Consider the following 17,295-nt stretch of genomic DNA (forward strand, 5'->3'; position numbering starts at 1 on the left):
TGGGAGCAACTAACTGTCAAAGGCTCCATTCCTTTCATTCCCTTTCTTGTCATTTCTCTTTCAAACCCAGATAGTTGCACTGCAGAGTTTATTATTAGCAGCTGTGCCTGAGACTGGTGGGAGTGTTGTAGGAGAACTATACATATTTTTATTCCTCAGATAAAACCATGTATTCTTTTTTGGCATCGGAGTGTCTTGGAGCAACTTCATTGTTCTGCGGCAGGGTGTGGGAGTGAAATGGAACTGGTAATCTTTGAAAAATCACCTTGGACAACCATTTAACTCCCAGGTTGCTCTGTATTCATCTGTACAGCTGTCCAGCACCCTCCAAGCTCTATTGCCAGTTTATGGAAGATAAAGCAATCAGTACAAATATTTGTGGTATCTATTGTGGAAGGTTGGCATTTAATTAATAAAAGAGAAAAACAACCCATTGCCATTTGACAGCAAAAATATAAAGGCCTAGAACAACTGGAATCGTGTCTCTTTTATGTGTTAATTTTACTAGGAATCTACCAGGCTTGGTAACTATGAGCCATAATATCCCTAATAATAAAATTCCCTGCCAAGTCAATCCCAACTCTTTCCCACTGAACATAGTCTTCATGGTATTGAAACTCTGTAAATGTTTGAAGTGGACTTGATGTTTAAAGCGGATTGTCCACTGACGCAGGTCCTGACATCTCCAAAGCGGCGCAGAGCAGCTGCTGCACTGCTCCAAGGTTGCACTGCGCTGCTGGTTCGGGGCCAGCAGTGAGCATACGGGGAGATGCTCTTCTTCCTGCACGGAGCGGCTCTGGGGGGCAATAAAAGGACTCTGCAGTGTCCAACCCTGCTTTACTGGGTGTCTGTCTCGAGAGCAGCGCTGCTCTGCCCAGCCTGTATAGCCAAGGGTCCTTCTGCGGCGCCCGGGGCGCAGGGAGGAAAGGCAGCGTGGGCACAGGGCTCCCCTTGCTGCGGGGCTGGGGCACAAGTGCCCTGAAGTATCTAAGCACAGGTTCGGAAATATTCCTGTGCCCCTGCGTTTTGGCATAGCCTAAGCCTTCTCCCTTAGAGAGCAGGAAAGCAAAGACCATATTAAGATGGTAGGAAGGCCTCATTTCTTTATTTAATATGCCAGGTGGAATAGTCTCCACTAAGTCCCTGTAAATTATTGACTCTTTTTCCCTAGCTGGAAAAGACACATAGTTTTTTCTTTATACTTCCTGATAGATATTAAAACATGATAAAACGAAAATGGCTTCACATTGTAATTCAGGGGGATTTTCATCCTGAGAACGGAGTGGAGCAATACACGATTAATGTTGATTTTATCACTGCAGTCTTCTCTAAGGGAAAAAATCCTTGTAGATTTAGCAGAGTCCAAAGTTTGTTAGTCTTGGGGGACTTGTAATACATTACCCGTATTTAAGGTCTCTACAGGTTCAGGCCCTCAGGACTCCATGGAGGATTGTTCTAGATGAGGATTAGAGCTATTCAATATCGTACCAAATTAGGCAGCAAGAAAAGGAACCAGTGTAGCCACAATCCGTATTTAACGGCTTGCCCACAGCCCATCAGACACAAAGAGCTATAGAGCAGTCTCCATCCAGACTCTTTTTCTCAGGATTACAATTACAAATGAAAATGTTGTACAAGCGTTCATGTTTCTCCCTTCCAAGCAATACTTCCCTCTGCTCAAAAATTAAATTTGCAAAGTAAAGTTTAGGGGGATTTTGGACACCATGGTCCATCCTAAATAACAGGTGTTTGCACAAGGAAGTTTCAAAAACAACTTCAGCCACACTAAAAAAATCCTCTACATAGGAGGGTTTTGTCTGTGCTGCTCACCAATATCTTCATCCTGCCTGAGCCTCAGAAAATATGGAGGCATGAATGAATAAATACAGGTGCAAATCAGTGTAATATAGGTTCCTAGAACTTCCATCTGAAAATGCAACTGGTAAGAAAGGAAGTCAAATGCGGCATTCAATGTCTCATTCACAACCTGATAAATTAATCTGTCTTTACCCTCAACTGTTTGGTTTTTACCACCCACGGCCCTCATGACTCCAACCTCATTACGACTAATTCAATAAATATTTTTAACTCCAGCTATTATTGTCTGTACAAAACTTCCTACTTCACGGTTCATGGGATTTTTAGAAATTGCTGTCAGGTCTGTGTGTGCTTTTTACAGGTACATGCAATATTATAAAGGGCACAAGGAAGAAAGCAGGCAGTGTCTGTGAGTATAGCAAACAAACAGTTCAAGGAAGCTGGCATAACTGACAGACTGGGAGAAATATAATAAAAGCAACAACAGTGGTAAGAAAGCAGAAGGGGCCAGAGGATTCTTGCAGGTTAGAAAGAGCAGAAAGAACGTAAAAGAAGGGGAGCCCTCTGAGGCACTCAGAGAACCACTAAGATCTACATGAAGGACCAAGAATTTGAGATGGAGTAACTACAGTTTGTATGGATTTGAGCAAAAACAGAAGGATGCCAGAAAGGCCGGGAGGTGAATAGGAACAGGAGGGCAGGGTTTTTTTTCGACTTCAGGGGATGAGGAGTTGAAATGAGATATTCAGGCTGTGGCTGAGGGAAAAATGGTATCAGAGAGAGGTGGTGCAAAGGACAAGGAGGAAAGCTGGGTTTTTTTAACTAAAATTCGCCTTTGCCTCACCTAAAACAGTTTTGCTCTTCCCTGCTTTGCAGACAGGAAAATAAAGTGCCTGCCTCAAACCCACATCACGCCTTACAGACAGTGACACCACAACCTCCCAGCTCCTGCAGCCTCAGCAGGCCCAGGGCAAGCGACGCTGCCGTGTGGCAGGACCTCACGGGGAACCCCTGCGTAGCACCTCCAGGTGAGCTTGTCTCGGGACTTCTCTTGGGGTCCCGTGAAATGATGGTGCTTCGTGTACCCGCTTCCTCAGAGCACGGAGTTAAGCAAAAGGAGTCCACTCTGCAGCTACTTTGCTATTAAAGATGACTTCTAAACAGTTTCCAGTGCTTGGAGGATTTGGCATTTCAAGGACATCACTGCGTGCTGTTCTGAGCGTACCCAGCCACTTCAAAGGCAGAAGGGAACTTGGGAACAAGTCCCTTCCCAAGTGCATTTCTACAACACATTTTCCCAGCTGCTACTAGCCATTCCCATTTCCTAAAGCTGTGGGTTTATCTTATGCAGGGATAGAAAATATGTTAGGAGTGGAGCCATTAACGGAAAAAAAGTGAAAATGCTTCCTTCTTGTCCTTATTTTCTTTCTCTTCTCTGTTTGACTTTCAACTGGTCAAATATTACTGAAACTGAATGGCAGAGATGGGTTTTTCACTGTTATGGGTACCAAGATACATCAACAAATTTCACTTCCAAGATGCTACCCTGTGCACATCGATCAAATGTGGTGAATGTGCTTTCCTCTTATCCAATGGGATGTTTTGATATGAAAAATGTTTTCAAAGTTATTAATTTTACTTTGGGCTTTCTTTCTTTCTTTCTTTCTTTTTTTTTTTTTTACTGGCAATTTGGAGAAGCCAGGATAAATTAAAAACAACTTTTATGTTGCTGAAAAAATAATCCAGAGCTATTCTTCTGTCCTAGAAAGCTATAAACCAGTATTCACAGTTTGTGCCAAGGAAACTGAAGGAAGTTATAATAAAGAATAGAGTTATATAGGCAGAGGTAAATAAGATATACTGAGTAAGAGTAGCTTTTTGTGAGGGAAATAAAGTTTCACAGAGGAGTCAATGAGTATGTGGATAAGAGTGACACAGTTAATATGATATATTTAGGTTTCCAAAACTTTTTGATAAGGCAACTCTCCAAAGGCTGCTACAGTAACTAAACTGTCATGGGATAAACGTGGAAGTCCTGTCTTCAATTAACTATCAAAATGTAAAAAACTAAATATAAGAATAAATGGGACACTTTCTTATGGAGAGGTCACCAGGGGAGTCATACTGCATCTATGGGAGTCAGCGCATTTCTAAGTGGTCTGGAAAAGAAGCTGAAATTCAGTCCTTATAAATGTCAGTTAATGCTTATGGGAAAAGCAAGCCCTTTATACCATGATGGGCCTAGACTACAAAGTACCTAGATTACAAATTACCACTCAAGAAAGAAATCCTGGTGGTATTATGGATGGTTAGTTTGGTGGTTGTCAAAAGACAAATTAAGAAGTATGAAGTATTAGGAAAGGAATAAGCAATGAAAGAGGCAGAGGAAGCACCATTAGACTATACTGAACCTGAATCTCAATTTTGGTATTGAACAGTCCCCCCCATCTCAAGCAGGATACGATAGTACTAGGAAAGGTGAAGAGAAGGATGGTCACAGCTGTCAAATGGTTTTGGTATAATGAGAAACTAAATAGATCTGGATTCTTCAGCCTGGAGAAAAGGACAACTTTTTCTGCAGGCTGAAGGCAAGACAAAAGGAGAGACGGCCTCAAAAAGGAATTAAACAGGTTTTTGGAAGAAAGGCCTAATCACAGCTATTAAACACAACACCACAAATGAGTCTTCCAGCACAGAAATGTCTAAACTGGAAGCCAAAACAATATGCCAGGGGAAGGATGTCCCTATGTATGTCTTTTCTACTCCCTCCCTAAGCTTCTGCTACCTATCCCAGCTGCAGGACCCTGCCCGGAGGGACTCTTGCTCTGACGGTGCGCAGGTGCTGCTGCAGTCGCCATCTCCTGCTTTTCGCATTCACTTTCATGCTGCACACAGCTCCCCTCTCTGGAAATTAGAGTGCAATCAATGGAGTTATAGCAGATAACGTCAGTGAAAAGGAGGGGAAAACACTTTTCTAGAGCGTTTTGCTGGGACCTGCAGATGCTGTCACAGGCAGTCTTCATTAGAAATGCCAAAACTGCAGTCGTATTGGTGGAATCACTTTCTTATGCATGTGGAAATGGAGATGATGTAGCATTTACAAGTGAATGAAGACTCAACACTGGTAACTGCTGGACTGCATAATATGGCCACAAAATGCTTCCATAATAATGAGTCCAGGAAATTATTGCACAGCTGTAACATAAGTATGGAGGAGATTAGAACAGACTTTCAATAGATTTTTAGGTTCTCCCTTTTTAAAAATACCTTTCATCCTCAATGCAGCCTGATTACATACAGTAGCTGGTGAAGGCAAGAAGCAAGTACAGCAAAGTCTCGTAGAGAAAATGTTAGCATATTTGGATGTCTTGACAATATATCTCCGGGATGTAAAGAAAGGACAGGATCAAGATTCTGCAAGCTTTGCTTATACAGAGGAGGAAGTCCTTTTAAGGAATCAGTTCCCACACATATAGAGTATTTAGCACAGTCTTTTCCACATTCAATCAATCAGTCTCCTGACTGTATCAATAACAGTTTGGTCAGAAGCAGAAATGAAGTCTGTTAAATCATTTGTCCAGCTGCAATGGCTGGTGTTGTGTTTCTCTTGCCCTAAGGTGCAGAGGCAAGCAGAAAGCAGCAAATATTTTGGAATATTATTCCCAGCTGATTGTGGCCAAGGATGTGAGCAAGGGATATCAAGGCAGGTAGATCTACCCTTATCTGGAAAATTTTATTTCAGTACCTACCTAAGACCAGGTAGTTACTTCCCAAGACAGATGTTCATTTGTATGCAGTTGCTCCAAGAAAATTAATGGAAACTTCTTGTGAAGGTTGAAGTACTAGGCCCTCCCAGCCTTGGGAAGTCCCCAGAATTGATTCCTAGATGTGAATCCAAGGGCAGGACACAACAACAGGAGAGGCACAGAGGCTCCCATTTGATGCTTATAGGGAGAAGAAAAAAGAAGTTGTCATGGTAAAGCGGTCCCAATTTTGATATGCATCATGACCAGCTGGTCTATGCTATCAACACAGATGAATAACATCCATATAAAATCCAGAGTACAGCTTTGGTGGTGAGATCTAGATTAATTTGGTCATATCCTCGGTTACTATTAATCAAAACAGAACAGCAGATTTACCCTGACTATGCAGCTTTGCGCTGGTGGAAGGTTCAGCCCCATGTTCTTCACTTGGCTTTGTGATTCTGACATGTTAGATTTATTGGCTCATTTGCTACAGTAAATGAGAGTCTCTGGACTGAGCCACGTTTGATAGCAGAGTAGTGAATAGACTATCTGAGGAGCAGGACATGAATAAAGACTGAACATTTGTTCAGAAAGACAGAACCCAAACCTCATTCCTCTCATAGCCCATCATTACTATTTTCCATAACAAATGTAGATAATCTGTTCTGAGACTTGAAACGAGTGAACATTTTTTTTCTTAAATGAAAAGTGTTGTAAAGAAACAGATTTGACAGCTCATAGAATATACTAAAGAGCTTTGCTGAGGTGGACTGGCTGAATAAAAAAGGATTTTCTGGTGCTAATTTCTGTGCTAAGAACTGATGTGTAAGGTGTCCAATGGATTGCACGCATGCTTGTACAAGGCACCACGGCATTTTGTTTTGCAATTACTTGCTGCCTTGCATTGAGCTCTCCAGACATGAGCTGGGAACCATGGGAGTTTAAGGAACCTGTGCCAGAGTGTAAAATCCTGCATTAATGGATTAAAAAATCATATTTAAAACCCTAAGTACATGATAAACAAGTAAATAAAAGCAGATGAGAGATGCTGACTTTGTGTGTGACAATAATATGAAACTAATGAAGATGATGATCACATGTATAACAAATGAGAAAAATATTTTTCTCTCACTTACTTTCTGACTCAGAATTTTAAATTTTTCTTCGAAGATCACTAACAAGTGGCCACTTCATAAGGAGGAAATCTGCCTAACATACCAAAACTCAGAGATAAAGTTTCATAGATGATTTTAGAGCATTTGCAGATAGGCAGCTCAAAATGAATACAGGTGGAGTGCCAAAGGAGTGATTTTCCTAAATGAATTCCCTATTTTACTATCTTTTCTTTAATATAACGTTGTTTTAATCTTGTGGTAACTGATAATGACTATTATTACAGATAGGAGACAGCTTTTGCGGCAGACAAAGTTTCTAGTTTGCTATATGAAGAGCTGAGCTCCTGGAGAGGCTTCAGGGGCTGTGCACAGCCTCCGTAACAGAGCTGCAGGGCAGCGGTTCCCCGGCAGCGCCACGGGGGTACGGAGGAATGGCACTCGCCCTCTGCCCTGACTTCCACTGTGTCCCGCTTTAACCACCAGACCATAAGGCTGTTGTTCAGAGGACAGCTTTTCTCTGAGGCAGCATCATTCATTGCACACGCTTATTTCCTGAGCGCGTTGTAATGAATTAATGTCATTCTGCTGGGTGTGGGACACGGCCATAGGCCTGGCCCAGTCTGTGTTGCAGTCTCATATCACCTGGGGAGAAGACTCTGTCTGAGCAGTGCTAGACCCCAGCAAAGACAGTGTCTGATACAAGTACGCTTTTAACTACAGAGCACCTGGTATCACACAATGATTTATACAGTGCCCTGGCATTTACAGTTGCTAAAATGAGTTCATTTTAGGGCATACTATAAAGCTCTTTATCAAAACTGGCTTTGCATGTCTACTTACACCCATAAAGAGAAATGTAGGAGAACGTGTGATCCTCAGTTCTCTCTGTAAGGTAGAAAGGGGCAGCTTTTTCAGCACAATACCTGATGTTAGTGGTAGGGATTTTTTTCAGTATTACTAGTTCATAATTAAGGGACTTGTTAATGCTGAAAAGGAATTTTGAGGTTAATCTATAATCCACAAATCAACTTTAATGGATGAAAGTGCACTCAACAGAAGAGAGAATACAAGCTGTTATGGCACCAATTCCTTCACTCATGCAGAAAAAACCACAACCAGCTTGCTCTTGTGTTCCTATTTTGTTGAAAGCTTGTCACTGTGTTCAGAGGAACAACAGTGATTCACAAGAGCGGACACCTGACATGCTACAGTGTCACTGAGAATCAGGGTATTAGACTCTTCATGACAGTAACATACATTGTTTTTCCTTTCTTCCACTGGGAATACTCTTGGCTCTTTCTAGTAGTGACTAATGGAGAACTTGGTCAGTACATAGGGTTCACAGCATTCCCCTGGTTACCTGGAGTATCAGAGCACTTAAGCACTTCATTGCCTTGAGTCCTCATGTGTTATTTGTTATGTGGGAATCTGCCCAACTTGCTGAGCATGAATGTATGAGGAAGGTCTTCTTTGGCAGGTCTCTGAAAAATCGAAATGATTTTTAGGCTTTGGTGGGAGTTGGACACTCCAGTGCTTTTGAGTAGTCAATACTTTTTCATCTTTAGATACCTAAATATGTTTAAAATTTGTTTTCATTGTGAGCCTGAAACTAAGTGCAGGGAATCAGTCTCCTGTCGACTCCAGAGTGTTGCCTCAGGGCCAGTGCTTTTGGGGGTTTTTGTGAATGTGGACTTTCAGTGCACTCTTCTGAACTACCCAAATATTGCTTGGCTTCCAGGGACACTGGCGTGGGTGATCCACGCAGGCCTATGGGGCCTCGGAGGCAAGACAGCCATACTAATTGCCACTACCAAATTTGCTACCTCCTTGATTACTGACTCTGGGCAGCAACCTGCTGCCAGCTAATTGCTACCTGGCATGTGACAGAGCCCAAGGCAGCTCAGTTGCAGACTAGAAGGATGGGAGCATAATACAGTGACTGTTTTTAATGAAGCAACTATTAGCAAGGCATGGGGGGAAAAAAGGGGGAAAGTCAGGTAGCCATCACTCCCCAGCACTAAGGAAGCCTAATCAGTTGATGAGAAGGCTCACTTGTTTGCTAATTGCAGCTACTTGAATAAATGCCAAGTAAAGTGACTTTCCTGACAATCAAGAGACTATACTGCAGAGCCCATCCATCTCAGGGGTAATTAATTTACTTTACTGCTGCTCGCTCACATTCAAGGAGGAAGTGAGATAGCAAGTCTTGTTCTGTCTTTATAACCTTTTATCTTTATTTATTTCTGTCATAATTTGGCAGTGTTTCAGCTGACACAATCTACCTAACTTGTTGCATAATCACGTGGATATGGCCATTCCCCAGTGCCATGGGATTCAAAGGGCTTGTTTGCCTCCACTGCAGTCCCAGGTACTGACATGACTTTTACCGTATTTTCCCACAGTCATTGTGTGGATATCACCATTGGTTAGTGCTGGTGTCCAATGAAAAAGTGTCCATGAGTTTGTCTTAGGGATTTTGTGGGATAGTGGTCACTCTGGGCATAATTTTTCACCTTTCAATAGAAGAACTTCTCAGCTTGTTCAAAATATTCCAGAGAAAAATTGTTTTAAATCACCAGGAAATTGAGCAAATCACTGTCCCCGTGATTTATGTACTGTGCCCCTCTTCTCCTTCTTCATGTTTTCTAATCCTTCTGTTGCTCTTTAGTCTTTCAAAACCTTTGTACTTTTCAGACATCAGAACTACTAAACTGCACATAAGTCTGGCTTTTCAAAGCTAACAAAGTTTTTGAAGTTACAAATTGTGCAAAGAAAACAGTAATCCACTTCCAACCATACATTCTACTCCTTTTTACTGCTTGGAAACGGCCAAAACACGGAACCAGGGTCCAGTTGCAATCAAAGCTGGATTGTTAGCAGTAACTTCTAAAGAAAAAATTGCTTGCTTCTTCTAAAAAGCCATTTACTAAATCTATCTTTTGTCTTTCTGCAATCCTCTGCTCTTCATTCTTTCCTAGGAGGTCAAAAAGATGGTTATGACCTCAAAGAAAACATAAACATACGCTGCTCCCATTAAAGGCCAAGGTACCAGCTTGATGGTACCATCCCAGGAGAAGAAAACCCAGGAGCAAGAAGGACATGCCTGTCTCATGGTTCATCTCAAGTGTTACAGTAAAGAATATTACATTACAGGATTTTCCAAGGAGGAGCGTGACAGCTGGGCCCCACTGCCAGAGTCCCAGGTGTTATCCTCTGGGAACATAATGGACTGATATGAGGAGAGCTGCATGGATTTCTCAAGCAAGGATCAAGAGGCTTTGTGTGGAAGAGCAGGGATTTGGGCCCGTATTTCTGGAACACCAGACCATGAGGGCTTCCTCCTCTGGCTGTCCCTGGCTGCTTTTCATGGACTGCTGTAGTGCTCCAGGATTGGAGCATAGTAATTTACAGACTGTGCTTGCTGCTAAGCCTCTGTTACCCAGGAAGGTTGTTTGACCCCAGCAACACAGAAGAGAAATCACTCCACTACAAGTACATTAAGCACATGAACAGCTCTGACAAGAGGCAGAGTAATAACTTGTTTGGTAAGCTCACTTATGCTTTACTGAATTCATTTATTGGCTATCCAACAGCTCCATCAGGTGCTATTGCAGCAGCCAGACACAGAGACATGACCTTATGTCTGTAGTCAAGTCATAAGGTCTTCCCTACTTCTTTAGTATAGCAGTAAAATGAAAACTTCTTCAGCCAAGCAGAGGTGTCCCACCACTGTCACTTACAGTAAGTTCTGTGCAGGGTAAGTATTAGCATTATTTCAGCAGAAACAAAGAAGCCTAGTCATGCTGAGCTTTGGCAGGTTACTGTGCTCTGGACAAGGCTGAAGGGCTTAAAAGTTCTATGTGGCAACGCCAGGAAATACAAATTTAACTAAATTTGAATTTTGTCCTCGCTTTAGGTGTAAAAGTTCCACAACAACCTGTAATCTCTGGATTTCACATTCATTTTTTCATGCAGGTTGAATGCAAATCGTGGTATGTCTTTAGCTACACTGAAATGACAACAAGCAGAGACAGACTGCAAATTTACCAGTGAAATACCAAACAAGAGGATATTTTGGCTTAATGACTCTACAAAGCAGGAGAAATAAGTGATCAAAAGTCTACTTTTCTACAGGGAAGCTTGAGAGAAGCAATCACAAGCAGTTTGCCTGTTGGCCATGTGTACAAAGCAATTATGATAAATAAGCCATAATAGAGAAAAATGTTAATCTATTTTTTTGAGACATAAGGCAAAGGTTGGCTGGTTTCTACTGGCTCAGCATTACATTGCAATCTATACATTTAAAATGTATTGTACAGAATAAATTGAATGGAAATAGCTAATGAATATTACAAAACTGAGACACTGACAGCTTTGCTGCACTGTTGGATGTGTTTGGATATTTGCTAGTGACAGATGGTAGGCCTTTTCATCCGTATCTATGTGCCCTGGATGGAAGATTGTTTGATGACACAGGAACCGTTACTGTCACTTTCTCCTTGTCATTTAGTAGCATTCTTACAGCTTTGAAGACCTGCATGTGTTTAATCATTTATGCAGAAATGTTACGAGGTAGGTGCTTAAGAGTGTGGCAGGAGGGAAGATAAAGCAAATAACTTAAAGTCAATTCTAGTTATTCTTAATCCCAGCAAAAGCACAGTCCACGATCACTAAACTGTTCCATAAATGGCCTGGGTCTTACATTAGACATTACCATGCAGGCTAAAGACAAACATGGTGCTAACTGGTAACATGCAGAGACCAAATAAAGAAAAACACCATCATAAAACCGTGTATGGCCTGATTTCCTCTGCAGTGGATACAATGAGAAGGCACAATGTGTGTTGAACACCAGAAAATTAATTATGAGCTGAAATACCCTTCCGACCAGTCTTACATTCTTCTGTTGCTACACCAAAAGTTGCAAGAAGTTGGAGGTGACTGAAGGTTTCTCTTTGCAGTGGCAGAGCTACAACAGGAGTGTTTCCCACCAAGAGCCCTCTGGCAGCAGAGGACGTGCAGGTCTGCACCCACATGAGTCTCAGTCCTGTTTCCTTCCAGCCTGCTACTGAAAAGGCTTCTTACCAGTACTCCTCTAGCTATATTTTAAATGAGAGAAGAAAAAAGGAGGGTAAGTACTTCTGTCTGGGAGAAATTCAAGGCTTTGCCTCCTGACAGCCCAGACTAAGGTGAATAGAGGCAGGCTGATGTTGAGCTTTGCCGTCCACACTTCCTTCTGTGAATTTACAGGTGCCCTCAGCCAGACAGGCTGATGCCAGGTCTCTCCTCTGTGTACTGGCTCTTTGGGATTCCTTTCCATGCCACAACACTGGACCTGGGTCCTGCTGTATACCTGGACTCTGGGTCCTGCTCCTACTCTCGGCCTTGGAAGCAGGACCCTGAGTCAAGACCCAAGTCCTTACTGTTGCAGTAAGCATTATCATTGCTTCACATGTCAAATGCACTCTATCCTCATGCAGCGGTTGTGCTGCAACCATTTTCTTCTGAAGGTAAATCAATACACTAGGAGACTATTTCATTACACATCCTTTGGATGCTTCAAGTAGCAAGATGTACATTGCTGTCCTTTCTACAGAAACCGGAGGTAAAACAATTCCAACTTTTATTAGCTGGGTTTAAAGCCTTAGTTTAAAACTATCAAACAATATTTCTTTTAGACCTATGATTTTTGCCTTCCCATTTCACAGCATATCGTTCTCTGTTCCCAGAGGAATTTGATGTTTTTTGTTGAAATATCTCCTAGCTGGACTGACTCCAAGCATCATCTGTAAGTCTGTTTAATTATCAAGTTCATCACAATTAATAATAAGCCATGTGCTAATTACATATACCCTATGAGTATTTTCTCCTCATTTATCTTGTGAGTGCTCATTTTGCAGATTAATAGTGAACATGACAACTGCAAGTGAAACCAGTACTGTGGACTGTCAAATAAAGACATGGGGGGATTGGACTCTTAATTAAAAGTACTATTTGCTTGGAATTACAAATGCTACTACCAGTCTTGCTTCCAGAAAAGGCTGTTTATTAAAAATGCAGTGTTCTCAAGAGACAGATAAAAGGCACTAAGGCACTCTGGTAACACCAAGAGGATCACTTAGTATTGAAAACTACTTCATACCCACACTGAGTTAAAGAGTCTGTAAAAAATGTTAGCCTGTTAGTCGTGAAGAGCAATACTCCCTCTCCCTGGTGCAGGTACAAGTACAAATAAGATTTCTTCTTTAGTCTGAGACATAATCTGAAGGACTTCAAGTCTGTGCTTTTTTTGTCCTTAATCAGGCTAAGCCTAGATTCTCTAACTAAAACTATCTGTGGGCCTCATAAATCGTTTTCATGCTCATGGGGAACAATAAAGCTGGTGGTGAATGGTGATCAGTCAGAAGTAGCTGTTTGGTCACTGCCAGCTCCATGGGCTGCATGAGACTCCGCAGTCTGGAGGTGAAAAATAGTTTACTTACATTTTTAAAAGAACATCTCATCTCTTCTCCCAATCTAAAATGATACTGATAATTTTAAGACAAGAACAGATATAGATAGGAATTTATGCTGTGACATCTTTGCATTTTGTGCTACTAACCAGCATTGCAGCACCTGATGCCTTTCGAAAATAAGTCTTTACTTTTGGGGGTCAAAATTCTGCTGGCTGCAGGATGTGTGGTTTGATTGGGGCTGGATTTCTTTCGGCTAGATGTAGGTGTGTCAGGGCAGTTAGTTATGGGAGTGCTAATATTCTGTCAGAAAAACAGTGCTGCTACTCTCAGTTCTGTTCAAAATACCACTGCTCAGAACTTCCTTCCCATAACGCTTTTCTGACTATCACCTAACTCATTCTTTGTAATAGCCTAGCTATGTTTCTAATGAATGTGTTAGCTTTTAGATGACTTCTTTTGTCCCTCTAAAGGGCCTCACATTAAATTATTATAGGGAGTTGTGTTTTCCCAGCAACCCTCCCTCCTGCCCCCCAGGAAACCAACTAATTTTAACACTAAAATCCAAAAGTCATTTCCAACAAGAAAACACTTCTCTTATACTTACAACCCTGGCATTTCAGAAAAAGCAAGGATGAGGATGACCTCTTGCAGAATGACTCTAAAAAGCCTTTTTTTCATAGCCCTTTTCATCCCCTCCAAAGAGCTAGTTACAACCCATTTAATTAGTTGTTCGTTAGTTCATGACTCCATGACTCAGGTGCCACCTTCTATTAGTCAGCATAACCTCACATATCTAAATAGCATAGAATTGTAATTGCAAACGGTTTAAAAGTCAAAAAGCTTGTCTCATAAAATACCAGTTTTGCCCATCAAAGTCACTTTAGTTTAGTTTAGTCAAAACACATTACTGTAGCAACAAAAGGACCAATCATAAGGTTTATTACCCTGCTACCTGATTACCAAAACCCATGTATCTTCTCTGTCAAAGGTAGGTCATTCTTATATATTACTACTCTTGATACCATCAAAGATTTTGGTTCACTAGGCCACTGCCTTTCTAACCACAGATTCTTCTTTAACTTACACAAACGCAATTGCTAAAATGAAAACCTCTCTATAGAAAAGCAACATTTTGGTTCACTTTACTGGCTGTTCATTTGCCAGAGGAACAAAACCAAACTGGTCTTTCTTTGCTGGATCTTTCAGTGCTGATAACTCTGACACAAGTGGCTGACTGGCTTCTGGGTCTGCTCTTCCCATCATGCCTTTACTTGCTCCTGCTTTCCCAGTCATCCCACCAAACGGAGCAGAAAGCCTTCAGCAAAATTTGCTGCACTGAAATGAGATGACTTCTGAATAATTTTTCTTATCCTCTATCCAGTATGTTTGTTTTCATGACCCTGTTATCACATTTATAGAATTTAGTTTTTCTGTGGGAGAGACCGGTTTATGTTTGCTCATGTAACAGCTACACTTTGTACTTTAAAAAGACAGTATAGTCCTTTTGCCTGACTATTTTTAACTAAGTCTTACCGGTCATCTAAAAATAAATTTCTAATGTTCACATGTAATATACATACAACCATTACTTGACCAAATATGGTAGCATAAAGGGGTCCTTGTCAGGCCTTTGGCTTCTTCTATAGTGGCAGTAATGATTTCAAAATGCACAACAAAACCAGACCCAGACCCTGTAGCTTCCCGTTTGCAAAACAACACGAAAAAAACCCAATGCTTTCATGCAAATTGAATCTGGACTGAGGGTACTCTCAATTCTTCTCCTAGCACCGATCAAACAATAATGGCTTTTAATTACCTGGATGGATCTGATTGTTCATAATTTCTTTACTGTAAGAAAGTCCAGCATTTAGAAGAAAAAAATAGGGCTAGAATTAAAAAAAAATTCTGAGCCTCAGAAATATCCCATTGCATTTTTTTTTTAAACAACCATAATCAAAACATCTTGTTATCAAGTTTTCCAAACAGAATTTTACTTTAAAGGCAGGCCCAAGGCATCTAGGCCATCTAATTCCCAAAGCTTTAAGGTTTCTTGTTCCCCACTGACCCTAACAAATTCCTGGAGAGCTCAGAGGAATGAACATGGGGCTGGGAGCGGGGACCTGCAGGGGCGAGAGCTTCTGAAGCCTGAAAACTTCCGGTTTCTTGAGAATTTAGGGCTTCACTCTCAGAAGAGAGGCCCAAGAGGCCCTTAACTTCTCAGGCCCAGAGCAATCTACATAACATGACCTGGGCCATGGATGCCCCGGCTTTCTAGAAATAAGCATGCCAAGCTGGCTGAGACAAAAAGCCACGGGTCAGTTAATATTCAGACAGCTGAACTATATAGGCTTTGGTAAAATGTTTTCATTTTGGTTAACTGGACGTTTCTTTGACAAGAACAGAACAGGAAAGGTTTTCACGGGAAAAGTCCTCATCATAGCTGTATCTTTCACAGTTACAAAGAATCCCATGAGCAGTGCAATGAAGAGGGCTTCTTTACTGTTTTGTGTCTCACGAATGATCACCTTTGCGGACTTGATAATTTTGAGTAAGGAGTGAGCTGGTGCTGAGAGCCTCTTTCTTCCCTCTACCTGGGCTCTTATTTTCACAAAACTGGGAGAAACTTCATGTCTTTGAGACAGCTACCTTTCTTCAGAATCAGTGGACACTGATTATATGGTTTCAGCATTACTGGGGGAAGACAGTATGATTAGCATGCACAGAGAAAGCACTGTCCCACACATCACGATATCAGAAAGTCTTTTGGTTACAGAGCCTACAATACAGACAGTTGCCAACAGAAAAAGCTCAAATGTTTTGCTTTTACAGGTGTATATCTGAATTCATGTGCTCCATCCACACCCTATTCTTCTGCAATTAGGTGGAAGCATCAGATCATGGTTAGGTGTGCTGTACATACCAGAACGAGTAGCAAAAGTAGCAGAACTTTATGACCATCCAGTTGTAGCCTACCAATTTGCTGAACTGAACTGGAATATGCAAGCCCTTATTTTGGAAACTGCTTGAGAAATATTTCTGTATGACAGAATGTGGATGGCAATGGGATATTTTTAGTGTAATGTTTGAGCGCATAGCAAGTCTGCTTGCAATCCTGTAGAAGAAAATGAGTCATTACCCACGGAACAGATACGCAATAAATTTAACTTGCTTTCCTGCTCATGCAATACTATAAAGCAAAATAGAGTTTCCTTAAATGTATTCATTACTGGAGCTCACTCTTCATTTGAGAATATATTTTTTAATTTAATATTTCTGTCACCTCCATACCAAGTTCTAGTTGTGTATAGCTCTGAACCATCAGAAGAGATAACATTAGTACAGTCCCCTTGTGTTATAAACATGCAACACGTATTTCAGGGGCAGGGGGGTCCTGTACCCCCTGAAGTTTTGGAGTCCTGGTTTGTGTTTTATGTGTCTCAGACACCTATTAAAGCTTTTCTTTAGCTTCCCTTTCAACATATTTCCAGTCTCCTCTATTTAAGTTGGCACCACCAGTGTTGTCTGTTTAGGTTACTAGCAGCTCTCTGCATTGAAGCTTTCTCTGTCAGTGTTTGCCTACCATCTATAATAACAAAGTCCCAGCATCACAGTTGTGTCCTCTTGTAACACAAATAATAAACACATCTTTGTTGTTCCATTCTGCAAGCTGTGGGTATGGCTGATATTTCCTTAAATATTTAGCATAGCACTCAAGCAAACTAGAAAATATATTGTCAGCTGGTCATGATGGAAAGGGATTTGTCTGTGTGACAGTATGAAAGGCCATTGCATGGCATGGCTTCCCACAAAACAAAGGAAATTAAGTTCTGGGTTTCAGCTCAGCATGTAAATTTTTCACCAACATTTCAGGGCTTTCTGCAGCAGTAGTTTTCGTAAGTGAAAATGGACTCACAATTATAAGAAAGAGCTTTGAATTTCATGGTAGGACGGATGACCTAGTATTACAGGGTACCTCCTAAGAGGAAACTTCTATAGTGGGAACTTCGTGATGTGTATTAAAATATAAGTACATATTTTTCTTGATTCCTGGAAGAAATGGGTCTTATACACAGCATGATCTGTTTAAAAAACAAAGCCCAGTTATATTTTCACACAGCTCAAAACTGATAGGTTTAGATGCCAAGTGGTTTCATGCAG

The sequence above is a fragment of the Apteryx mantelli genome, chromosome 7 (assembly GCF_036417845.1).
Source record: "Apteryx mantelli isolate bAptMan1 chromosome 7, bAptMan1.hap1, whole genome shotgun sequence".
NCBI lineage: Eukaryota > Metazoa > Chordata > Aves > Apterygiformes > Apterygidae > Apteryx > Apteryx mantelli.